Here is a 26,655-nt window from a genome sequence, read left to right on the forward strand (position 1 = left end):
TATTTTCTTGACCATCCCTGGGCAGGTGGGCCTGGGTTATATAAGGTAGCAGAGCAATCCAGTAAGCAGGATTCCTCCACAGTCTCTACATCAGCTCCTGCTCCCAGGTTCCCACCCTAAACTCTTTCCTGTGTCCCTCAAAGATGAACTGTTCCTGAAGTGTCAGGAGAACTCAGCCCTTTCCTCTCTCAGTTGTCTTTGGTCCTGGTGTTTATCACAGCAACATGCTAAGGCCACTTGCCACTAAGTGTGAGGACCTGAATTCTATACCCAGTATCCTTACGGTTCTCTCTGATCTCCATGTATGCTATCCACACGCACACACACAAGTGAATAAATAAATAAGTAAATGTAATAAAAATAATGAAAACAGGGAGAAATCAATGAACCAGCAAAATGGCTCAGTAGGTAAAAGCACTTGCCCCTGAGTCTGATAATCCCTAGAAACAACATAAAGGAGAAAACAACATAAAGGAGAAAATCAACTGCAAAGTTGCCCTCTTACCTCCATATGTATAAACACACACACACAGCTTTAAAAATATGGGGGGGGGGAGCCTCCAAAGTCACAGAGAAACCCTGCCTCGAAAAAAAAAAAAAAAGGAAAAGATCAAGAAAGAATGAAATGCCCAATTGAGACTATACAACTGCTCGTAAGTTATCGTTTGTTGTTAGAGGCACGAGCCTTTTACTTTTGGTTTGTATAAAGAACACAAATTTGTGAAATTAGAAGTCTAAAATAATGCTGTAATGTGCTGGGCCCTGTGTCTGAGTGTCTTCAATTTTAAAAGATTCCCTTCAACACATAGGCTGAGGTGCAGGCCCTCCCTTGCTTATTTCCAGGGCCTCCCAAGAACCTTCTGGGCTGTTCATCTGCTGTTTTCAGATGAGATACTGAAGCAAAGGAAAAAGGTAGTTATGGGTCTTTTAGTCATTTTCAGGAACAATGAATTCCCAGGAGTTCTAAGGACTTTGGGAGTGATTTGTGTGAGGGTGTGTGTATGTGTATTAGTTTGGGGAAGCTGCAGGGAGGAGTTGGAAGAGGGGTTATTAGGGTGAAACCCACGTGCCAGGCAAGAGTGAGATCGTGGAATCCCATCCCCAGCCTTCGTTTTAATTTTTGCGTGGAGGTCTTACTAAGTATCAAGGGTTGGCTTTGAATTCATTGTGTGGCTCACGCAGGCCTTGAGCTTGGATCTGCTACCTCAGACTTCTCAGTAGGATTTGTAGGCTTGGCTGTAGTTGGAGGAATCTTTTCTTTTTCAAATGATTTATTTACTTTCATTTTATGTGTATTGGTGTGTGTATGTGAGGGTGTCAGAACCTCTGGAACCAGTCAGTTGTGAGCAGCAGCTGGGAACTGAACTTGGGTCCTCTGGATGGGCACTTAACCTCTGAGCCAGCCCGACTTGGTGGAATCTCGGGGCTTGTCCTGATGGTGGTCTTAACTCAGGGGAGGAACTCTAATTTCTCAGTTTCAGCTACACAGCCTCTCCAGGAACCAGGCACTGTGTGAGTATTGCTTTTAGGCCTCAGAACAAGGTCCCACCATGCCTTCCGTTTTTTCCATCAGTGGAAACTGAGGCAGAGACATTAACAACCAGCTCATTAAGTTAGAAAGAGAAACAGAGAGGGTTCTAGGAAGGAAGCAGGGATCAACCGGGTCCTAACCCTGCAGTTAAGAGAAGGGAGACAGAGATGAGGAGAGGAGCGATGTCTCCAGAGAGAGGCTCCCAGCTCCCTTAAACTTTGCGAGTGCCAGTGCTGCAGGGTGGCGGCAGGGCCTGGGGGTCCCCAGGTTGCCTCCCGCGGTCCCGCCCTCCTCCCCCCGTGCTCCTGACATCACGGCCCGGGAGGCGGGCTCCGGAGAGGGCGGCGGGGAGGAGGCTCGTCGGCCCGGAGGGCGGAGGAGGCCGAGCCGTCCCAACCCCGAGCTTCAAAACAGCCAGTGCCTCACCCCGCGCGCAGCCCGCCCCTGAGTCCAGACGCCCGCGACGGGTGAGTTGGGGGTGCACCCGGGAGACATCAGTAATGTCGGGGTTCCCGGCTGACAGGAGAGCGGTCCGTCCTTTTTAGGCACTGGGACAGACCCGGGGATCCGTGGGAGTCAGGGAGGGGCCGGGGTGCGGTCTGTGTAGCAAGCAGCCCCGCTGCTCTAGACCCCTAGGAAGTAGGCCTCCCTTTTTGGGTTCCTGAAGCTACCGTGACACCCCTGAGTGGCATCTGTCGCCTTTTGCGCCCAAACAGGCGGGAAAAGTTTGGAGAAGAGTCAGGGCGGCTCCCCTCTCCGCCACCTCTGGCCCAATGCTCCGAAAGTTTAGGGTAGTCAGCCCACTTGTCGCCTGTGGTATTCAGCGTGTGATCCCCAAGCAATGCTAACTAGGCAGGATCTGCTGCGCCGAGACGCAGTTCGTGAGTCCCCGTGGGCCGCTTGCTCCTCCGGACCTGGGCTCCGTGGCGCCCCACAGTGGCGAGGGGCAACTTTCTTGGGTTCTTACCCGTGTCCCAGCCACGGGGGAAGCGCCAAGGATGACCCACCCCCCTGCCTGCTCTTACCTACTGTGACAGATCTGAGGGCTTTAAAAGGAAGGGAGCATGTCACACATGATTCCACGCAAAAAGGAGGTATAACTGAATGGGCATGCCTGGCTTGGAGAAGGACTGAAGCGTCTAGCTTCAATTCAGGAGGACCCCACTCATACGAGGCACCTTGAATCTTCAACTTCAAAGACAGACTAGTGGGGGGGGTGGTTGCCAGGGGATGGGAATGGGTGGGATTTGGTAATATTGGAATTTGGGAATGGGTGGGATTTGGTAATATTGAACAGGTATAGTTTTGGTTGAGAACGATGGAAAGTTTTGAGTATGAGAGTTACTCAGCATTGCTAGTTTATTTCAGCCCGTGCGCTTGTACAATTACAAATGATTTAAATAATAAATACTATGTGTATTTTGCCTCAATGAGAGGTATAAGAGACATCCCTAGCCACCTCTGCTTGGTCATTCTGAATCAGAGAGAAATCCCAAAACCCAGTCATGGAGGCTGTACACCTTTCCTTGAAATATCACTTTCAAATAAGGATAGAGGCTCCATCCAGGTCACAGGGGAGACCCGAGGGAAGAGGGGGTGGAAGCCCATGGGAGTATGCCTTGCGCTCCACGTGCCTCCTCCTCCCAGAGAGCCTTACCCTTGCCTGTCCCTAGCACAGCACACCCTCCTGTTGAAGGTGGAAAAACCTGGCTCAGAGACCTGGCAGAGTCAGATACTCAAGGCTGCGGAGCCAGAACTTCTCCCTGTCTCCACTGTGCCCTCCCTCCTTCCCACCAGGAGATACCTCAGTGGAGTGCGGGATATGGGGAGAGAGGTGTGGGTCCCCTCCAAGGTACGTGGGCAGATAGATGCCCAACCCACAACCTAGGTTGGCACTAGGGGTGGCCAGAAGGTGCTGAACCTGTTTTTCCTCCAAGGGGTTTTGGATCCATACCACCGCCACCCCCACAGGAACTGAGGAGTCAGACTGGGAGGCAGAAAGAGCAGGTCGCACAGCCTGGAGCCTTCTCTGTCCCTCAAATGCAGAAGCTGAGGCTGGCCTGCAATCTGGGCAAGGGTGTTTGTGTGGGAAGCTGGGGATGGAGCCAGGAGAGAGGGGGAGGGGAGGGCAAGGCTGGGCAAAACAGTCCTGGGAAGAGTTAGCTTGGGTGGTGCTGCCCCACCTACAGGGAAGGCCCCTTCTCAAGCTGACACTGCCCCAGGGGAGAATTTAATTGTAAATACAGAGCGTATCTATTTAGCAGCCCCCAAATACGCATTCAGATACTCACTTAAATACTCACATATGCATGCACACACCCTCCTTATGGGCATCTGGGGTTTTTTTCTCTCTCTTTGACTTACCTTCACAGTAAGCATTAAGCCCAGGGAGGGCCAGTTTGTCAGTTTTTTGTTGGGTACAGACCAACACTCAGCTGCCCTGTGGTCTCCTCTCCTGTTCCCAGAGCCTCCCTGCTCATCCTTGAGATGACTAGAGGAGGCAGTTCTTTGTCACAGTGAATGAACTCTAAGGGACACTACAGGGAAGGAAGTCTGTGGAGACAGCACTATATATAAAATACCTTTCTAGGCCACATGGGATGGCTTGGGACTTTGAGGCTGACCAGGAGACCAGAGTCCAGCCATCTCCTGGGGGCGGTGCATATTGCAATGTGTGACTGATGCCCAGGTCTGATGTCAGGTGGGGGCTCTGACACAGGTTTCAAAAGCTTAGGTGGGGCAGGTGCTCAGGCCAAGGGTGGCTCAAGCAGAGCTGGGCATCCAGACCCAAAGGTGGACTTGGGTGTCTGTTCTGGGGCTGGGGAGTAAACTGTCTTAGAAGGGTGAGCCAAAGGTTGCCTGTGCAGGAACGTGCGTGCTCCTGTGTGCTAGAAAGAGCAGGAGTCTGTGCTTAGAATGTGGTACCCACGTCGCCCCATCACTGGTGAGGTGTTGTCTTGCTCCCGGCAGGTGCTGTCCTTTGAGCATGGTTTAGGTGGGATGTCAACAGGCCTTTGGCAGAGTCAGGGAGTGAACACATCTGATTCTTGTTGGGCTCACAGGGGGACACTAAAAATATCAACAGCAGGGCTGCCTCCCAGCCAGAACAATCTCTGGTAACCCGACACCCCAAGTGAGGCTGGTGGCTGTGACAGATGGTGATGACAACATAGGACCTCAGGATTCTAGAGTCACTTGGGCTCCTCCAGGCTAGCCAACCTGGGGACAGATGCCTGCAGAGGGTGAATGCTCTCTGCATTCACTGGCATGGGCAAAAATTGGAGAATTTCAGGACTTAAAGAAGCTAGAAATCTCCATTTTTGAGAGCTAGGCACAAACCCAGAGAGGTGGTATGATTTGCCCAAGATTGCACAGAAAGCTGGTGGCAGATCTAGATCCCAGGAAGTGGTCAGTGGGATTCCAGCCTCCTGGACTGAGGGACTCTTGCAACATATGTCTTTCATCTAGTACTCTGGTGGAGGAATGTTGGGCAAAACACTCTCCAGTGTGTCACTTTCCCAGAGCATCTGGGGACTTTCAGACGCAGCTTCGGGGCTCTAGAGAAGCTGACTTATCTTGGGACAGCATGTAGGGAGGAGGAAAACCAAGTAGATGTTGGCCTCCTTGCTTAGTAAGCACCTGTCAGATGCGGAACCAAGCTCCAGCCCTGGCCCTCACCTTTCTTGGGCAGCCAGGCTTCTGCTCCATGGGGGCTTAGGGCTCTAGAGGGAAGAGAAGGCTGCACCATTCTTTTTTGTTTGTTTATTTTTTCGAGACTGGGTTTCCCTGTAGCCCTAGTTGTCCTGGAACTCCATCTGTAGACCATGCTGTCCTCAAGCTGGGAGATCCCCTGCCTCTACCTCCCAAGTGGGGATTAAAGGCTTGTGCCACTACAGACCAGCTTGGCTGTTCTATTCTTGCCAGACTTGACTGCTCCAGTTTTTAGAAGCTTCATAGGACTTGGGGTTCAGAGCTGAGTGAGGAGTCATCAGTGCCCTCAGTAATTTGGGACGCAAAGTGCTGTTATGAGGTAGGATACAGGTGGACAGCTTGGCTCCTCACTACAAATTGCTCCTAGACGAAGGTGGTTTTCCCCACAGCGGAGTCCCTCATGTAAGAGTGTGTGTGTGTGTGTGTGTGTGTGTGTGTGTGTGTGTGTGTGTGTGTGTGTGTGTGTGTGTGTTGGCATGTACACATGTGTGGAAGTCAGAGACAACTTTTAGAATTTGGTTCTCTCCTTCCACCTGTGGCTCCTGGGGATTGAACTCAGTTCTTCGGGCTTGGCTTGCTGGCAAGTGCCTTTACCCACCGAGCCATCTTGCTGGCCCTCAATTTTCTCCTCTGATGTGCTGTCACATACTCACCTTGTGACCTTGTCTTTCTTGAAGTGAAAGTATTTTTAAATATCTCACTGAGTGAATATGGCATGATATGATCTCATTAATTTGAATTAATGAATTTTCCTTCAAATGTTATGTATTTCTGTTTGTGTCCAGGCTAGTTCTAAAATAAAAAGATTAATTATGTATTTTCCTTAGTTGGCATGTGAAAAGAATTGCGAACAGCACATGAACCTACAGTTTCACAGATACTTCTGTGTGGGGTCAAATAAAAGTTAATGGTTTTTAAACTCTACACCATTTTTTCTTAATTAAAGTAATCAATAAGCATAGGTTATCTATGTTTGGTGAAAATTCTTTTAGGAAGGTGTTTTTCTAAGGGAGGGCTTGGAATGAACACATTCCACACATGTTTAACATAACATTTCCATTAATTTTCTGAGAATTTGATACATGCATACATTTCAGACTTTAAATAATAATAATGATTATTGTTGTTGTGTGTGAAGGCACATACCTGTCACCATGTGCATGTGGCAGAGGAAAACTTTTGGGAGTTGGCTCTCCTACCATAGGTAGGTACTGAAAATCACACTCGGGTAAGTCGGGCTTGTACCACAAGCACTTTTAGTTTGTAGGGGGTCATCTCACCAGCCCCATTTCACATTTCAAGTTTTTTTTTCGAGACAGGGTATCTCTGTATTGTTTTGGAGGCTGTCTTGGAACTTGCTCTGTAGACCAGGTTGGCCTCGAACTCACAGAGATCCACCTCCCGAGTGCTGGGATTAAAGGCATGCGCCACCAACGTCAAGCACATTTCAAGTTTTTAGGCTGCTTTTTTTTATATTTCTGGAGAAACTTTTGATGAGAAAACTAATCCATGCTCTCCAATGATCAAAGCCCTATATTCTGCTTCAGACAGAGATGGCTGACTTAGTGCCCAAGAGTTGCCTCGCCTTCAGTGAGGGTCCCATGACTTTCACTGGTGGCTCTGAGGGTCAGAGGAGGTGATCTGTAGATGCCTGAGAAGCAGCTTGAGATGTCTGTGGTTTGCTTGACGAGATGTGAGGCTGGGGAGATGGGCTTGTCCACCTCAGTCTTAGCGAATAGCATTAAGTCTGAGCAACCTGGAGAGGGATTCCCCATCTTCCAAGGTGATTATCATCTAGTCAGAGGTGCTGAGTCCAAGTGTCCCTGCTCCAGGGCTGCTGGATTCCACCTCCAGGAAGCTTGGAGTATGGTGGGTAAGGGTTTCCTTAGGCCTATAGGGCTGGACATGGGCTTGGGAGGCCCCTTAGTGTTCCCCCAGTAGTCACGCTTCAGTCATTCTATAGACTATTTTGTAGCATGAAGAAGAACAAGGTTCAGGCTGTCAAGATGGTCCCTGGGGAAAGGTGCCAGTTGCCTGCATTATTGAATTTTTTTCTTGGGGGGGCAGGGAGATGTAGCAATAGCTAGGTCAGAAAAACCCAAACAAACAAACAAACAAACAAACAAACAAAAACCAGACTTGAGTTTGACCCCCCCCCCAAGACTCATGCTTAAAAAACAAAACAAAACAAAAAACCAAATGGAATGTCTTGCAATCCTTGTACCAGGCAGATAGAGATAGTGGACCCCTGGGGTTTGCTGGTGGGCCAGCCTAGACTACTGATGAGCCCATACTACTGACTTTGTCTCAGAAGGAAAGAAGGGAGGGAGGGAGGCAGGGAGAGAGTGAAGTAAAAAGCCCTTGAGGTCCCCTGACCTTCACATGTACATGAACCATTGCACTTGTACATGTATGAACACACATGCAAATTACCAAGACTATATGTGAGGGACAGTGAAAGGGCTGACTGGGCAAAAACACCTGCTGTGAAAGCCTGACACTCTGAAATGGGTCCTTATAATCCACAGTGGAAGAGAGAGCCAACCCTGAAAGTTGACTTCTGACCTCTGCATGTATACTGTGGCGTGCATATGCCCACGTCACCACACACACACACACACACACACACACACACACACACACAAGCACACATGCATGCACACATGCACACACATAATAAGTAAAAGCTGTATATCAAAACATGTACCATTTATATAAAAATAAACAAGGAATTTCATTACATGCTGTGTCCCCACATGAATTGTGTTTGTTTAAGGAAAATGGCCAGAAGAGTGTATCAGATAAATTAACATGACTACTGCTGATGAAAGGGAGGCCAATGAATGGGTGTAGTCTGAATGAGTGAAGGACTTCCTGTCTCGTCTGTATCAGGGAGTGAATGCATGAGTTACTTCTGTTTCTGAACTTCAGTAACAATGAGTTGGTCTTTCCTACACTGGGGAACAGTGGGGTTTTGCAGGTATGAGGGTGGGAGCTTCATGGCTTTGTGGCATCAGCTGGACTGCAGGCAATCACAGTCATCCAGGAACAAGATGGTGAGCTGAGGTGTCATCCAACCCTGTGGGCATATCTGTGGAATGGCACATAGTGGATGCCCAATGAGCAAAATAAATTTTGTTCTGGGTGCTGTGGGTGAATGCTGGCAGTGGTTTGGAGAAGACCAACTAGTATTGTCATGGTCAGTCATCTAAGCAGGTGATAGCATCAGAACTGGATATCCAGGGCTTGGCAGAGAACTCAAGCATGTGGGTAAAGACCTGAGTCTCACACTATGCATTAGCTTGACATTACTTAGGGCAGGAGAAAATGGTCCCTACTTAGCAGTGTTATCAGTAGTAATGACAGTAATTACCATGGCTGCCTTTGGAGCAGTTTGCTGGCCACGTGCAGTACCTCCCTGCACTCATTTAAAGGTAGAAACTGTTATTATCTCTGCTCTCAGAGATAAATTAGCCTGTTAAGGAACGTGCTCCAATCTCACAGCTTGCAAGTTAGGATCTGCTTCTGGAGCTCCTGGGCACCATTAGAAACACCGATCCCCCTTCATGTCAAAGCTCAACATATGCTTTCTCTTCTTGAAATAACCTCGGTCTTTTGGGTCTAGAATGTTCTTTTGGTCTTCCTCCAAAATAGGTGGTCTTAATCCTCCAAGGCCCTCTATGTCAACAAGTCATCTCTTTTCCCTGTTCCTTAGTACTCTGTATGTGAAAGTGTGTGTGTGTTCATGCTGGTATGTGTAGCCTCTACCATTGCCTCTCCTCTGGTTCCCACCTTGGTTTTGAGGCAGGGTCTCTAACTGGATTGGAACCTTCCAAGTAGGCTGGGCTGCATGGCCTGTGAGCCCCAGGGACCCACCTGTTTCTGCTTCCCCAGCACTGGGATTATAAGCATATACTACTATTCAAGGCTTTTTAAAACAAACAAGCCAAAAAAATCAATTCTGAAGATTGAACTCAGGTTCTCCTATACAAGGCAACCACTTTACCAACAACTGAGCCATCTCCCAGGCCCTCCTTCATGTATGTCTATGAACACATTTAATGTCATTAGATGATATGCTCCTTTTTATGTCAAGAGAGTGTGTAGAACTATAGAATGTGTCCCAAAGTCCAGCCAGGTAGGCATGAACCCAAGTGTCTAGGGGAGGCAGCTGAGGACAAGGTTCCTAGCCCTCAGTGAGTCTAACACTCAGCTTGCCATGGGAGCCAGGACCCACCCTCCACTTTTTCCTACAGGCTCTATTTCTGAAACCATCCCTTCTTTCTTCACCACGGGGTCCATCTTGGCCAAGTTAGCTAGGTGGCTTTTGCCTACCCTACTTAAAAACTCTTCAATGGTTTCAATTGCTCCTAAAATAATAAAAAAAAAATCATCTCAGGTTTTGCATGATCTGGCGCCAAGGTCCTTGGCTGCCCGCCCATCAGAACCGCCCAAGGAGTCGTGATAAAATGCAATTCCCGGTCCCCACCTGGAGAGGATGACATCAGCCTCTCAGAAGGGTGGGGCCATTCGCAGGTAGTTTTTCAGGTCCCCCGAGTGTGGCTGGACACAGGACTGCTTCCCTTCCCAAACCATCAACTTTATTGTCATTCTGCCCTGTGCTTCTTGCCTCACCCAGTTCCTCTGACTCTTTTTGGTGATGCGGGGATTGAACCCAGCACTGTCACTGAGCTCAATCCCAGTCGCTCTTTCTACTTCTTCAAAATTTAACACTGGATCTAAGCTGCCCCGGCTAGTTTGAACTATCAGTCCCCTGCCTCAGCCTCCAGAGCTGAGATTATAGGCTCCAACTCTCAAGGTGTCCCGTAGCCTATGATGTCTGGAATTCAACTGTAGATCAGGCTGACCGCAAACTCCAGTGTCGCTGAAGATGGCCCTGAACTTGTCGTCTTCCGATCTCCACCTCTGGAGTGCTAGGATTACAGGCATGTACCACTCTACCTGGAGTATGCTAATGAGGTCAGCACTCTACCCAAGAACTATGTCCCTAGACCCTACAGGTGCCTGCAGGCTCACCATCTCTTTTTGTTTGTTTCTTGGTTTCTGTTTTTGTTTTGTTTTGTTTTTGAGCAAGGGTTTCTCTATGTAGCCCTAGTTGTCCTGGAATTGCTCTTTAGACTAGGCTAGCCTTGAACTCAGAGATCTGCCTGCATCTGCCTCCAGAGTGCTGGGAATAAAGGCATGTGTGACACCACCAGGCTTCAATTATTTTCTTGTTATAATTCTTTGTTGATTATTTGGGAATTTCACATCATGAACCCTAATCCAGCTCACCTCCCAGTCTCTCCATATCGCTCCCCACCCCTGCATCATCACCTCCCAAAAGAAACCCCCCAAATTAAAACTGAAACAAACAAACAAAAACACCTCGCCCCTCCCTTCTTTCAGAGGCACACATTCATTCCTCATGGTACTCTTCTTCCCCAGGTCAATTCAGACCATTCTTTCAAGGTCACTTTCAGTGACATTGCTTTAAGAGTGGCTAGTGACATCAGGCACAGGGACCTTGTGTCTGTCTACTGAATTCACTGATGCATCCAATAGTTATGAGGGGGTACTGCAGCCTTTTCAGGCCCCTGGGAGGAGTCTCAGAAGACAGGTTCTCTGAGCTGGGAGAACAGTGAGTTAGAAGCTACAAGCTAAGCTGTAGGCTTCTGGGATGAGAGAGGAGGCAGGAGCAGGGACAGCCTGGAAGACCTAAGAGCTAGCAGCCAGGGGCAGGACTGCTGGGAGCATAGATTGCTCGTGCCTCACATCCACCCTCTGGGAAACTGTACTGTCATTTGAAGCCCAGGCCTTGAGTCCCAGGACAGGACAAATCTGTGGTGCTTCTCACTTCTGGGACCCCCTCAGGGTTGGCAACGGTGTGTCTTCAGGAATCCCACCGTACTTCTCTCACCAAAAAGCCAGACACCACCAGAAAAATCTCACAGGCTGCCCCCATGGCACCCAGTCTCTGCTGCCACTCAGGGACTGCCCTGCGGACCTGCTGCTTGTCTCCAGCCCCTCATTCTGCCCAGCAGTCCAGGGCCACTTAGCTTAGCAGATGCAATCTACACAGGTGGCTCAGAGCTTGTTGGAGGGAAAAAGAGGTGAAGGAACCCAGATAAAGAGCTTGCCTTCCCTGACAGTGTTAATGGTATGGTGTGTACCATCCCACCCATGGGTATTGGTACCGACTTGTAATTCCAGCTGTTTAGGAGGCTGGGGCAAAGAGGATTGCCAAGTTCAAAGTCAGTCTGGGCTGCAGAGAAAATTCCTGACCATCTTGGGTGATGCAGTGAAACATTGAGAGGAAAACTGCAGATACAGTTCAGTGGGCAAGGACCCGCTTTGCCAGGGAAAGCCCGAAATTCTACCCTCTGCATTGCACAAAGAAACCCATTTCCTCTTCCGGAAGGCAGATTCCTTCCTTGAGTCTCCAGAGAAGACTGCTTAGAAAATGAGATTTCTTTTTACATATAGCATATGGAAATGTATTCTGTTCATTTTTGTGTGCACATTCTAAACTCAGCCTCAGTTCACAATGTGAGGCAAATAGTCCTTAAAATATTACTACACAAGGGCCAGTGAGATTGTCCAGTGGGTGAAGACAATTGCTGAGCAAGCCCAGTAACCTGAGTTCAATCCCTGGATCCTACAAAAGAGTGGAAGGAGAGAACTGGTTCCACAAAGTTGTCTCTGACCTCTACATGTGTGCTGTGGTGCGCGTGCATGTACACACACACACACACACACACCACACATTCACACACACACCATACACACACACCACACACACCACACACACACGCCACACACACCATACATTCACACACACACCATACACACACACCACACACACCACACACTCACACACACCACACACACACCACACACCACACACTCACACACACCACACACACACCATACACACACACCACACACTCACACACACCACACACACACCACACACACCACACACTCACACACACCACACACCACACATTCACACACACCATACACACACACTACACACACCATACACTCACACACACCACACACACACCACACACCACACACTCACACACACCACACACCACACATTCACACACACCATACACACACACCACACACACCACACACTCACACACACCACACACTCACACACACCACACACTCACACACACCACACACTCTCACACACCACACACCACACACACACACACCACACACACACACTAATTCATGTAATAAAAATGTTTAAGTGTGGTCAGAGGACAACCTGTGGGAGTCATCTAGGAATCAAGCTCAGTTCTTCAGGCTTGGTGGCAGGGCCCCCGCCTGCTATGCCATCTCTCAGGCTCCAGCCTGGCTCTTCTACAGCTCTTATTTGATCACACATTGGTTGGGTCCAGTCTTGCTGTTTTCTGAGTCTTTGTCCTTTGGCAACTGTAGAAGGTGGGGGTTCGGGTATAGCTGTAATTCCAGCTCTTCCTTTCATGTTTGCCTGACTTTGGCCTCCCATCCTCAGCATCCCTCCCCCCATTCTCTTACCTATGAACTACTACTGGTAATGACTCCCAGGAGATTCCAGTTTCAACAGTATCTTTAGGGCTTCCATTCTTCATTTGCCTTTTGGTTTTTCTGGATTTTTATGCCAGACACAGGAGAAGCCCACATACAGGCATCAGGATGGGAATAAAAAAAAATCCTTGAATGTCATGCACAATGACTTAGACCTGTAACTCATCCTTGGGAGGCTGAAGCAGGATTACCACAAATATGAGGAGTTGAAACCTGCCTAGACTGTGTAATAAGACTCTGTCTCAAGGGGAAAAAAAAGAAAGAAAGGAAGGGAGGGAGGGAGGAAGGAAGAAAAGAAAGGAGGAAGGAGGGGAGGGAAGGAGAGAGAAAGAGAGAGGGGGAGTGAGGGAGAGAAGAAGGAAGGAAGGAAGGAAAGAAGGAAGGAAGGAAGGAAGGAAGGAAGGAAGGAAGGAAGGAAGACAAGACCTCTGAGCCAACTGTGGTGATGAGAGCCTATAATCTCTTCATATGGGAGGCTAAGACAGGATTGTGAGTTTAAGGCCAACTGTCTTGAAATAAAATAAATATTCTGTCTTAAAATAATGATGATGATGAACAAAGATCCTTGCTTGCTGTGTGAATGGGTCTAGCCTGTGGTCCTCCAGAAGGAACCAAGACCCCCAGAGGCTGGCCCAGAACCTCCATTAGTGCTCTTTCCTCATGGCTTACTTGCGGACTGGCCTTGGTATGCGATAAGTCTGTCTAGAGCCCCGCCCCTTTCCACTACCCATCCTTTGTGTCTTTACTGACATTTGCAAGCACTGGTTGAGGGTGTCTGAATGCATTTCCCAGCATGTCTCGGCAGCAGGCAGTGGCTTCTTAAAGCAGTATTTTCCTTTACCATTGGACTGCCTCATGGGAGAATCTCATGGGAGCACCTCTTGGGAGGCTTGAGTAGGAAGAAGAATGCTCCTGATGGTGTGTGCTGTGTATGAAGTCCCGGGCAGTCATCAATAACCAGACAGACATGAGTGAGCATCACCTTAGGGTGCTCCTGGACCAGAGAGGCAGGACCGGAAGAAGTAAATCAAGGCGACTAAGAAAGTAGCATCTGTTTAGTGATGGGTCAGGGGTCAGGGTCTGGAGACAAGGCTAGTCTTGAACTCACAGAAGTTCTCTTGTAGCATTTCCAAATGGTGGACATGACTGGTGATTTGAAGAATCACCTTGAACACACAGGGCTTGAGGGAACAAGCCTCTCAGGGAAGCTGAGTTTAAAAACATGAATTATATCTCAAATTTCCCACTTAATTTATTTTCAGGCTGTGGTTAGTTGATGGGGTAGTTGCAAGTAGAAGTGGAACTATGGGTAGGGGAGAGTCTAATATATATATATATATTTCCATATATATATATATGGAAAGAGAGAGACAGGTAGGTTTTACTTTAAGGGTTTGGCTCACAATGGTTAGGACCTGCATGTAAGTCTGCAGGGTGAGGCAGCCAGCAGAAAACCCAGGGAGGAGCCTGTGCATTTGCTGGCTGATTTTCTGCTTTCTTGGAGGAGGTCAGCCTTTTGGGCAACTCAGGCCTTCATCTGATTGGACAAGGCCCATGTACAATAGGAAAGGCCATCTGTTTGCTCCAAAGCCCATGGATTCCAAATACCATCCCAGCGACACCCAGCCGGACTGACCCTTAAGAGGCTCTCACTGGACCTGGTAGCTCAGGCCTGAAATTCTGCTACTCAGGAGGCTGAAGCAGGAAAAGCCCTGGTTTGGTCCAAGACTAGCTTGAGTAGTTTAATCTATCTCAGATTCTTTTAGGGGTGGGGGCAGGGGAGAGAAAAGGTGGCTGAGGGTGTAGTTCAGTTCAGTGGTAGAGTGCTTGCCTGGAGTACATAAGGCTAATTCAGTCCCCAGTGCCACAAAATAACACCAGAAACTGAAGTCCCACTGACTACTTACTTTTACTTACTTGTATGTATGTAGATGTGGATGGGTGAATGTTTACCAAGGTACATGTGTGAAGGTCAGAGGACAACTCGAAGAGTCTCTTTCCCCTGTGTGGGTTCTGAGGCTTGAACTAAAATGGTCAAGCCTGGGACATGGGTCTTTACCCCCTGATCCACCTCACCAGCCCCCCACCAACACTTCAAGGGGGCCATATGCATAGCATTAAATAGAGCAAAATCCTTTTTTTCAATTCTTCTATTCTTTCAAGAGGAAATCTTGGCTTTGCACTAGCACAGAGAACTAGGTGGCCTTGTACCTGGAGACTTCAGCAGTGAGGGGTTTGGGACAGGTGCCCATATGGTGGCTTGCTTCCATGTGACTCTCCCAGCACAGGCTACTGATGGTGCCTGAAGCTGACTCTCCAGTGACCTGACACTTCTTCGAAGGCTGCAGGCTTGAAAAACGAGCAAATGGCTGCTCATTCGGCAGTACTCTGACAGCGGGGATGCCAGCTGGAGTAATTCCTAAACATCCCTTATTATCCAACAGCTGCCAGCTTCTCTTCCTCCTAGACGCAGCTCAAGGGGTTTGTGTCTGCTGGTGACCGCCCTGCAAGAGTGGTGGAGGATGGGGGGAGACAACATTGGCGGTGGGGAAGAGGGGAAGTGGGGAGGGGGATGGTGTGGAATGGGGATTCTGAGGAGTCTGTAAAACATAGCTCTAGGTCAAAGGAAATGGAAGCCATGGGCCAGGGAACACAGACTTAGGTTGCCCTGGGTGAATTGTTCCCCATGGAAGTAGTTACATGAGATTTTTGTAGTCACAAAACAGAAGGTCATTTTTCAGATACACCTGTGAAGGCTGTAGGTAGACGTTGGAGGGTCATCTCTGGTAGAGGTTTCAGATGCTGTCTGGGAGCAGTCTTAGCTTGTATGGCTGGGGACTGGTGCTCTGCTAAGTGTGTCTGTCCCAAAATGATTCCTCTGACGGTCACAGGATGTTAGGTCAAACACAGAGGGTGACAATGGCTGGCTAAGGGGACTAAAGGTGGAGCAAGGTAATTTGTCTCTGGTCCTGCCATGTTCTGACTGACTCTCCACACTCTCATCAGTCAGCCTTTCCCGTAGGTGTGGCCTTGTTCTGGGTACCTCTGCTCACAAAGGTCTACCCTTTGACTGGGGACGATCACAGGCCCACAGTGTCTGCACTATGCCAGCCTCTGGCCAGAGTGCTTTCATTTAATTATCCCCCAGACCCAGGAGGTGGCTATACCCATGTCACCCCCACTATCTTGAATGGGGAAACCAACGCACAACAGTTCCGCAGCTAGACCCATCTGGTCTGCCAGGCTTTGGCCTTTGGCCTTTTTTTTTTTTTTTTTTTTTTTTTTTTTTTAAGACAGGGCTCCAGTAACCCAGGCTGGCACCAAGATTGCTATATAGCCAAAGATGACCTTGAATTCTTGGTCCTCTGCCTCCCCCTTTTCAAGCGTTGGGTTCACAGGCATGTGCCACTCTGCCGGTTGCATGTGGTGGTGAGGGTCAAACCCAGAGCTTTGAGCATGCTAGGCAAGATTTCTACCTCCCAGCCACAGCCCAGCCCAGCCTGTGTTCACACCTTCTTTTGCTAGAATTACTTCCTGCTGCTAGTCTGCTTTCCTGCTCAGACCTCTATTAACTTATTAATCGGATGGCTTTCTGGATGAGTTGCCTGAAAAACCCATCTACAGAGTAGCAGCTCCGGCCCCTTATGAAAGAGGACGTGGCCTTTGAGTGGAGTTCGTCTGGGAACGTCCAAGTCACTAATACAAAATGCTCTAGAAAGAAAAATATTGCTAATGGGTGCATGGACTGGGAGCACCCTGAATCTGGTGCCTTCCTAGCATCCCATTCCTAGTCAGCCCCTCCCCCCACTGTATGCTATAAGCACCCTCTCTGGGCTGCCTGGTGGGTTGACTGAATAGTGTTAATTACAGGAAGCCCCTGGGATGATCACAGCTGGTGTGAGCTCTGTCATTGTCTGGGGCAGGAAGCAGTCACTGATGGAATAACAGTAATTAGCTGTTGTGCGCAGACTCACAGACATTCAATGAAAGTATTGCACATGGGATCATCCTGGTTTGCTGGGGGTCCTCTTCCTCCCTCACGTTCCATGCCACTCCTCCAAGTTTCACATGCATTAGAAAAGGACATTCTTCCTCGATAGAGGAAGGCTGACCTTCACTCAAGGGTTTAGAATAGCTACCTGCTAGAACGTGTTAGAGCATGCGAGAACGTGCTCCCTGCTAGGACCTCCACATAAGTATTTGCTGAACAGCCTTGATACTGGGTGGGGTGAGAAGTGGTTTCTGTCCTTGGGGAGCTCGGGCTATGACGAAGCGGTAGCATCTAGTGGATCAGTCAGCTCCTGCTATGTACAAGTCTTCCTGGAATGTGACAACTTCAGCAGAACTTGGTTGTGGTTTAGGATTCTCCGGGTGGGCACTCTGGGCCATGGTCAATTGGGCCCTGGGGAGTGGACAAGCTAGGGGCAGGTTCTGACTCTCTGTGTTCAGATAGAGGCTGGGTAGTCTTTCCTGGAATAGCCTGTCTGTGAACTGGCCAGTCTGGTCTTGTTCATGTGGTCTCCGGACAGAGTACGAGGAATTATAAGAGCTTACATACCTCTCAAAGTTGTCATTCGGAATCGGAGCAGCATCCTTTCCGTCACCTTTTGCTGTCATAACAAGTCACAAGGTCAGTGGGATTCAGCGGTGGGAAAGATCCCACCTGTCTCAGCAGCTTCTGCCTTCCTGACAGAAACGACCTAAGGGGAGAAAGGTATGGCCCAGATGTCAGAGCAGTTTCAGTCTGTGGCAAATGGGGAGGGCATGGCAGTAGGAGTGTGTGGCAGAGCTCCTCGGTCTTTTTTTTTTTTTTTTTTTCAGTTTTTCCTGACAGGGTTTCTCCATGTAGCCCTGGCTGTCCTGGAACTCACTCTGTAGACCAGGCTGGCCTTAAACTCAAAATCCACTTGCCTCTGCTTCCCGAGTGCTGGGATTAAAGTCCTGAGCTACCACTGCCCTCCTGGCTTCTCAGTCTCAATGGACCAGGAAGCAGTCAGAATGAAGGAACCAAGGGCCAGACTTTCACTTTCAAAGGCCCACCCTTTGTTACCTACTTTTAGCCAGGTCCTTTTTCTAAACATCTCACGGCTTGGGACAAGGAGATGACATAGTGGGTAACCTGAGTTTGATCCTGGGCCCCATACAATGGAAAGAGAGAACTGACTCCCAAAGGTTGTTCTCCTACCTCCACACATGCACTGTGGCACATGCAAACACCACACACACACACACACACACACACACACACACACACACACAACCCCACAGCTCAACCAAACAATGTCCCTAGCTCAGGACCAAACAGTCACAGCATGGGCTTGTGAGAACCATTTTTCTTTTTTCTTTTCTTTTCTTTTCTTTTCTTTTCTTTTCGATTTTTCGAGATAGGGTTTCTCTGTATTGCTTTGGAGCCTGTCCTGGAACTCACTCTTGTAGACCAGGCTGGTCTCAAACTCACAGAGACCCGCCTGCCTGAGTACTGGGATTAAAGGCGTAGGCTACCAATGCCTGGCATGAGAACCATTTTAATTATTAAACCAGTAGCACTATTTTTTCTTGGGGGCAGGGTCACTTGATCACTTGATCACTTGATCATCTTGCTTCCATCTTCTGAGTGCTGGGGTTCCAGAGCATCACCTGGTCCAGTTATGCAGTCCTGGGGTTAAACCCAGGGCTCTGTGCACACTAAGAAGCATTCCAGCAGCCAGGCTACAGCCCCAACATACTTCCAGTTTTCTGAAATCTAATTATTCTTTATCAATAAAAACTTGGGAGTCAGATACAGTGACCCATGACCCTTTCTGTCTCTGTCTCTCTGTCTTTGTGTGTGTCTCTCTCTCTTTCTCTCTCTCTCCTCTCTCTCTCTAAGCCCTCCCTCCCTACTGCTTCCTGTGTCTCTATTTGTCCTCAGTCCTCTGAAACCTCTATGGTTAATTTTAGTCAGCTAGTAGCTAACTCTGCCCTCTGATTCAAAACAAACTTTATTATCAGTCTTGGGAATGGCAGAATGAGATAAAAATATCACAAGATATTTCCTCTTTTTTGTCTAAATAAAAAGGGAAAGTTTTAACTCTAACATAGGAAAACTATATACAGTAAGAACAATTATCAGGTAAGAATTACATTCACAATGTCCAGTCCATTTGCGTTTGGCAAATTCAGAGAAAATATTCCATTCTCTATCCTATCTTTGTGAGTACAAAATTTTATTCCTAATTTTCTATCCTAACTTGTACTACCAACCCAAAACTATTTTTTGTAGACCTCATTTTCTTAGATAAACTATTTAAGCTTTTATGTCTCTCAACATTTTCTGAATTTTTGTAACAAGGAAAACTGTAACTATAACCACCTGGTCTTCAGTCTCCATCAGAGACCCAAGAAGGATATAATATTACCTGAGTAAACAGGAAATGCAGAGCAAACAGATTCCAAAACTATGTGAATGACAGAAATAGCTGGCTGCCTAGACAGTCACCCAGATTTCCTCTGTAACATTGGGACATCCATATTCATCCTACAGGCCTAGAATTTCTGACACTTTAGTGTGAAGCAGGACTTTTGAAGGACTGTCCTACCTTGTCTTGGCAAAGTTCAGCAGTCACTTTCTTTTGTGCCCTGCTTGTCCAATTTGGACAGCATATTGTCAGGAGTCAAGATAAAGCAAATTTCTTGTCCAGTGGATAACGTTTGCCACAGGGGTCCTTCCATGCCCATCATCTATTCTGAAGTAGATTGGTGCTGCCAGGAGCAGATGCATCTCATTGTTGTGAAAAGCCTTTTGTTATTAAAACATCGTAAATGCCATATTCTGTAGATCTCTGAGGTGTTTGAAAACCACCTGTCTATCTAAAACATATCTCTGTTTGATGTTGGAAACAAACCTAGCATGACTACAAGTTTGATTGTAATAGGTGATTATTTATTAACCTGCATTTTTATTATCCTAAATAATTTGTAATAATAACTTTCAAGGACTAGAAATTTACATTGCATTGTTAAATGAGCTGCATAGGTACAATACCTTAAACAAGAGTAGAAACTTACATACAGTATGTTTTAACAAAAATAAGCTTAAATTTGTATCAATATACAAAAGTCCATACCAATGTAAAATATTTAAGATTGGTAGTTGCTTTTTTAGTTTAAAGGTAGATTCAATAATCTACCCTTTTATCCAATCATTTCTATATCCTCCCTTTTCTTTTCAGAATGAGATCCCTGAATATAATCTCCTTTGTTTAACTTTTTTCCTGATCATTACCAATAACAACTTGTAACTGATCCCCCTAAATGATGACAAATATCCAAAACACATTGGGTGACCAAAACTACTCACCCCACTTCTTGGGAATATGGGTGTTGTGCTGTCTAGATTTATTCCCAATAACCTCTCTAGGGGATCCTGAGAAAATTGGGATAATGGTCAAGTCCTGGGAGAGCTAGCTTTATCACTTGTTGACAGTCTCTGTGTAATGGGAAAGTGCAGGACTTATCTGAAGTCCTGGTTGGAGTAGTACATGAGGTTGGACCATCTCAACCAGGCACCTTGAAATTTTTCTGAGCAGTTTGTAATTCAAAACTGATCTTTGGGTAGTGTTTGCCAGCCTAGTGGCATTACCATAATCCAGGTGGAATTGTCATTGTGAGGCCCCACTATCCTTTTGGAGACTTCAAAGATTGCTGTTAGGCATGGTCACGGTTCACTGTAGAAAACTTAAACATTTTAAATGTCATATGTAGCAGATCTTGGAGAGGTTAGAGGATCAATATTTGTTATGTGCATCCAGAGTACAAAAACTTAATTCCTAGTTATCTGATAGGACTCAAGGCTGAAATTAAACTTTTTCTAGAATTAGTACACTATATGACCATTAATAGAACAAACGTTAAAATGTGTGTGTGTGTATGTATCTTATAAATTTTGAGATAGTATTTATACCTTAAGAAAAGTTTTAAGGAGCCAAAATAAAACCAAAGGATTATGAGATGAATGTCAATAGAATAGTTCCTTAATTTTGGTTTCCTTCTGTCCCATACAAGGTGGCTCTTCTGACATAAGACAGAGATTTTGGATTTTTCTTTAACAAGCATGCCTACTTACATTTAGAGAACGATAGAGCCAACTTTGGGACTAAAAAAATGCCATTTGCCTTATATGTCTGTAAAGAAAAGCAGAAAGAAACATTTGGGAAGATTTATGAAATTTTATCCTGTTGGAGATGTGATATACCAATAGGCCAATTTACTCTTTTTCTTGGGGCATTTTCTCTGATCATTCACCCTTTTTCTTCAGATTTCCCATTTGTCCAGTTGTCTTCCAATTCCTTAGCTAGATGCCTCATTCTCCTGGAAAGACAAAAACAAAACCCTGCCCCAACTATAACTTTTGGGAGTTTCCTTTTTGGCAGGCCATGTCTGATCAACTTTGAAAGGCATTTGTTAGTATAATTTTTTTATGTGCATTGGTATTTTGCCTGCAAGAATATCTGTGTGAAGATGTTGGGTTCTATTGAACTGAAGTTGCAAACAGTTGTAAGATACCATGTGGGTGCTGGGAATTGAACCCATGTCCTTTGGAAGAACAGTCAGTGCTCTTAACCACTGAGACATTTCTCCAACCCCCCTTTTTATTAAAGATTTATTTATTATGTATACAGTGTTCTGCCTGCTTGTATTGCTGCAGGCCAGAAGAAGGCAGGAAAGCTCATTATAGATGGTTGTAAGCCATCATGTGGTATCTGGGAATTGAACTCAGGAACTCTGGAAGACCAGCTGAGCCATCTCTCTAGCCAAGGCATTTGTTAATCTTATAAGTTAGTTAAGAATGAATGGTTACACTGTTTGATTAACTGTTGCCTCTTTTAATCAACAGATCTCTCCTGTTCAAATCTAATCTAATCTTTATCAATTTTTGATGATATCCATACATTTCTTCTGTGGAAACAAAAGCAAAACCTCTTCCCCAATGTAGCACATATCCTGGTTTCCATTTTGAGGTCAACACATCTTTAAAGTATAGAGGCTGGGTTTTTTCTATTTTTCAATGTCTCTCAGCAGCTGTCATTCCTTTATCATTAGCATTTAAAATTTAAGTTAATAAAGCATTGTACAATGTGAGGAAGGTTCCATTTAGTTCTCTTTATAAATTGAAGTCTCTTGCTTTTGGGATATTTGTTGCTAATCTCTCCCAAAAAAATTACTGCCAGCTCTTTGCCAATGTTCATTTTCTGTTCATAATGAGGAAATTTCAGCATTAGTAAAAGGTACCACAATTTCTGCTGGGTCTATTCCTGCTAATTGATGAAATCTTAATTTCCCTTTCAAATCAATTCAGAAGCTTTTTCTACATAGGTCTTTAATTTTTAGTCTGTTTGTGTGGCAAAAAAGTATCCATTCTAAGATATTATCTTCTCTCTGCATAAGAATCCCTGCAGAAGAATGTGTAGAAGGTAAAATAACCAGGATACAATCAAGCTTTGGATTCAGATGATCCACATGTGCACCCTGTAATTAATTTTCTTGGACTGTTTAAGTCCTTATCACCCTGTAAGGTTTGAAATAAATTACTTAGTCCTTGAGTTGTCAATCCAATTGCGGGCTATAGCCAATTAATATCTCCCAAGAGTTTTGAAAATCATTAATAATTCATAGTTGATCTCTCTGGATTTGTCCTTTCTGTGGTTGAACTTTTTGCAAAACTATCTTATATCCTAGGTAATTAAAGAATCTCCTCTTTGTATTTTTTCAGGAGCAATTTGTTAATTCCCAACAAGGCCATTTTTTTTAATTCTTCAAAAATTTTCTCTAAGGTATATGCATTTTGAATCAGCTTGTAAGATATCATCCATATAATGGTAAATTAGATATTGAGGAAACCGAGTATGAACTATTTCCAGTGGCTGTTATACAAAATATTGACATAAGTTAGGGATGTTTAACATCACTTGTGGAAAATTTCCCACTGATATCTTTTAACAGGCTGGGGATTGTTATAAGTAGGCACTGTGAAGGCAAATTTTTCTCTATACTGTTCTTGTAAAGGTGGAGTAAAAAAGCAGTCTTTTAAATCAGTCACTATATTATATCATCCTTTAAGTAATAAAGAAGACAAAGAAGGGAATTCCAGGCTGTAAAGAGCCCATTGGCTGAATCACCTTATTAATAGCTCTTAGATCTGTTACCATTCTCCATTTTCCAGGTTTTTTTTTTAATGACAAATATAGGAGAATTACAAATACTGGTCAGTTCTTCAATACATTGAGCATTTAGCTGCTCTTGTACCAGCTGTTCTAATGCCTTTAATTTTTCTGATGTCAAGGCCATTGTTTCACCTAGACAGGTTTGTCAGTTAACCATTTTAAAGGTAGGGCTGTTGGTACCTTTGAAAAATCAGCAGCTGTTGTGCCCTATTTATGTACAACACAAATGGTCAATGGCTGTTCTTGATAATACATTTTAATATTTTTCTCAGAAACATACATTAGTTTATGGTTTGTTTCTGAGACTGGAGGAATGTTGGTCTGGGTTTTCCATTGCTGTAACAAAATCACAGCCCCATAAATTCATTGCTATGTTAGCCATACATGGTTTTAATTTTCCTCTCTGTCCTTCTGACCCTATACACTCGACTCATCATGCCAATTTGGATGCCAAGATTTTGATGAGATTATTGTTATATCATTTTCTGTGTCAACCAAACCCTCAATTTCAATGCCATTCATTTGTATTTTCTTTTAAAGATTTATTTATTTATCACATACAGTGTTCTGCCTGCAGGCCAGAAGAGGGCACCAGATTGAATTATAGATGGTTGTAAGCCACCATGTGGTTGCTGGGAATTGAACTCAGGATCTGTGGAAGAGCAGTCAGTGCTCTTAACCTCTGAGGCATCTCTCCAACACCTCATTTGTATTTTTGATCTCTGATCATTTATAGAAGTTTGCTAAAATACTTGTTTTATGGTCTCTCCTGTAATTTTCATTTTATCAAATAAAGATTTTCACCTGGCGTTGGTGGCACACACCTTTAATCCCAGCACTTGGGAGGCAGAGACAGGTGGATCTCTGTGAGTTCGAGGTCAGCCTGATCCACAGAGAGAGTTCCAGGACAGCCTCCAAAACAATACAGAGAAACCCTGTCTGGAAAAAACAAAAAATAAAAAAAAAATGAAGATTTTCTGTCATCCAGAGAAGTCTGGTTTTCACAACACACAATAGGCATTAAGTCTTTTAATTACTCTGTGGAGGAGTTTCCCCAGTGCTGACAGGGAATGATTGAATCAAATTTGACAGGGGCACCTGCAAGAGGCCCCTAAGGCATTTCCCAATGGCAAAGGTTGCCTTGCCTGTCCCATGTTGATCTGCATTCATTAGTCCAGTGTCAGCCTTTGCTGGGGCCTTCTGTTTGGATTATCTCCAGAAAAAAAACAACATTGTTCCTTAGGAACATCTAGCCTACAATCCCTTTCCAGATGACCTGGCTTATCACAATTAAAACATCTAATCTTTTGATTTTTAAAAATATTTTTAGAAATCACTTCTCATATCCAAGTAAGTGTGAGATCCAATATCAGCTATATTTCTAATCCATTAATATATTGATGTTGATCTTGCCTTTAACAGTCTAAACACCCTTTTACATTCTGAATTAGCATTTTCAAAAGCCAAGGATTCAATTAATATTTGTCTAACTTTGGGATCTGATACTCTTCTACCTACAGCTGAAGTCAATCTTTGTAAAAAAGAATCAGTGAAGGCTTCTTTGGGGCTTTTTATAATTTTAGTCAATGACTCAGTCCAATGAAGGTAGGAACTACAGAGAGACCTAACTCCCTGCATCGTAATATCACTCCCCGTTTTTAGGGTGTGTGGGGAACTTTTTTCTTTTTCTTTCCTTTTTTTTTTTTAAACTAATCCCCACCTCTAAGAATCCCCAGGTGTCTCACAAGATCTGCTGGGGATGACAGTAGAGTGTGAGTCTGGCTGTCGCTGTGTAGCCTGGCTGGGCAGTGCAGAGCCTGGAAGAGGTCAGCTTCAGTAGCTCACAAGTAACGGTGGGTGTGTCGGTGGCAGCAACAATAGAATCCAGAGTGGGTGTAGAGGGGGATGACCTGGTGTGGCAGCAGCCCAAGGAGGAGGTCCAGGGGAAACCGGCAACCCATGCGGAGAGGGAGTCGGCCACCTGAAAAGCGAGCATGGCGATGTGCAGAAGAAGCGTGTGTGGCGGGAACTGAAGGCGCGGGCCGCCTGAAAGCAGAGCCAGCGAGCAAAGGGCAGCTCACTCCAGCAGCATTTGGAGCCCAGGCACCTGTGGAGATTAGGGACTGTGGAGTTTGGGGCCAGGAATGGGTGGCATCTGGAGGCTGTTGTAGAGAGGCTACAACAGGAAAATCCAAGGCTTGCTCAGAGGGCTTAGGGCAACGGAGGAAAAGGCAGCCATGATGGCAGCTCCAGTGACTAGAAAGCCAGGGGTGAGTGGCTACCTCGTGATTTCATGCTCCAGATGATGTGCTTATCTAATTATTCCTTACCAATAAAAACTCAGGAATCAGACATTGGGGTAAGAAGCTGAATGATCAGAGAATCGGTAGAGACGTGATGGTGACTACCTCTCTCTCATTCCTCCATCCCAAAGGGCTGAGACCCTCTCTAAGTCACACCCTACTTCTTCCAGTCTCTCTATCTGTCCTCAGTCCTCCAAAACCTCTATGGTTAGTTTTGGTCAGCTAGTAGCTAGCTCCACCCACTGATTCAAAACAAACTTTATTGTCAGTCTCAGGAGCATCAGAGTACAATCAAAATAATCACACAACAGAAATATTCACCTTTTCCCTTCATGCATGTGAGTAATTCTAGTCCATCACTTTTTTTTGAGATTCTAATTTAATTACATTTCTCTCTTTCATTGCTTCTCTCTAAGCCCTTCCACATATCCCTCCCTGCTCTCCTTCAAATTCATAGCCTCTTTTTTCACTGTTATTGTATTCATATATGTATATCCATATGTATTCCTAAATATAACCTATTCGGTCCATATAATTTTACTTGTATGTATGTTTTAATGTTTTTGTCTGTTGGTGATCAGGGTCATGTTAGCCTCACAGACTGACTAGTGGGTAGAGAGGGTTGTTGGCTCCTCTTCAGCTTCCTGGAATTAGGGTTATTCCCCTGCAAATGCTTGGCCAAAGTCAGCAGTGAGGCTGTCTGGGCCATGAGCTTTCGCCCTGTGGCAGCCCCACAGCTCTTCAAGCTTCTGCCAACAGAGTGTTCAGCTCCTGTTGGGTACATATTCCCCTTGCATGGATACACCTTGGCACTGTGGGCATTCTTTGCTTCTGCCTGACTACTGCTCACCTGGGAGACCACACTGGAGTGTTATTCCACCCAGGCCTGCCGTACCACCAGACGTGCTACCAAGCCACATCTGAGTGTTTAAACACCCTTGAACTCCCTGGGCCCAAACACTTGTAGGATGCACACACAGTACTGAGGTATCCATGTGTCACAGTGGCTTGGTACACAGCAGGTGCTCAATCAGTGCTCACGGCGTGAATAATGAGTGGCTCCTTTGGGGGAATCCGGTACCCTCTAGGCAGCACACATTGGCTGCCTTTATCGTTGATGTCATGGTTATTGTGCCACTGAGTTGGAAGACCTACAGGGGTGCAGACAAGTCATTCATTCTAATGGCTTCTGCACTGGGGCTCTGCCAAATCCTAGTGTCCCGCCTGTGACCATTTCCTGACAGGGCCAAGTGCTGGCCTTTAGCCCAGAGCCCAGAGTGAAGCCTGAGCGCCAAGCTGGGCCGCCCAGGATCGTGGACTT

General features: G+C 46.0%; 1 protein-coding gene across 1 annotated transcript in view; it reads left to right on the forward strand.

Annotated features, from left to right (window-relative positions):
- The first annotated feature begins 1,875 nt into the window (after window positions 1-1,875).
- Window positions 1,876-26,655, forward strand: part of Emp2 (epithelial membrane protein 2) — a 42,080-nt gene continuing 17,300 nt past the window's right edge. The window contains exon 1 of the mRNA XM_005084558.4: window positions 1,876-1,998. The gene's annotated coding sequence lies outside the window, so the exon portion shown is untranslated. The remainder of the gene's footprint in view (window positions 1,999-26,655) is intronic.

The sequence above is a fragment of the Mesocricetus auratus genome, unplaced genomic scaffold, assembly GCF_017639785.1.
Source record: "Mesocricetus auratus isolate SY011 unplaced genomic scaffold, BCM_Maur_2.0 Super-Scaffold_100007, whole genome shotgun sequence".
Lineage (NCBI taxonomy): Eukaryota > Metazoa > Chordata > Mammalia > Rodentia > Cricetidae > Mesocricetus > Mesocricetus auratus.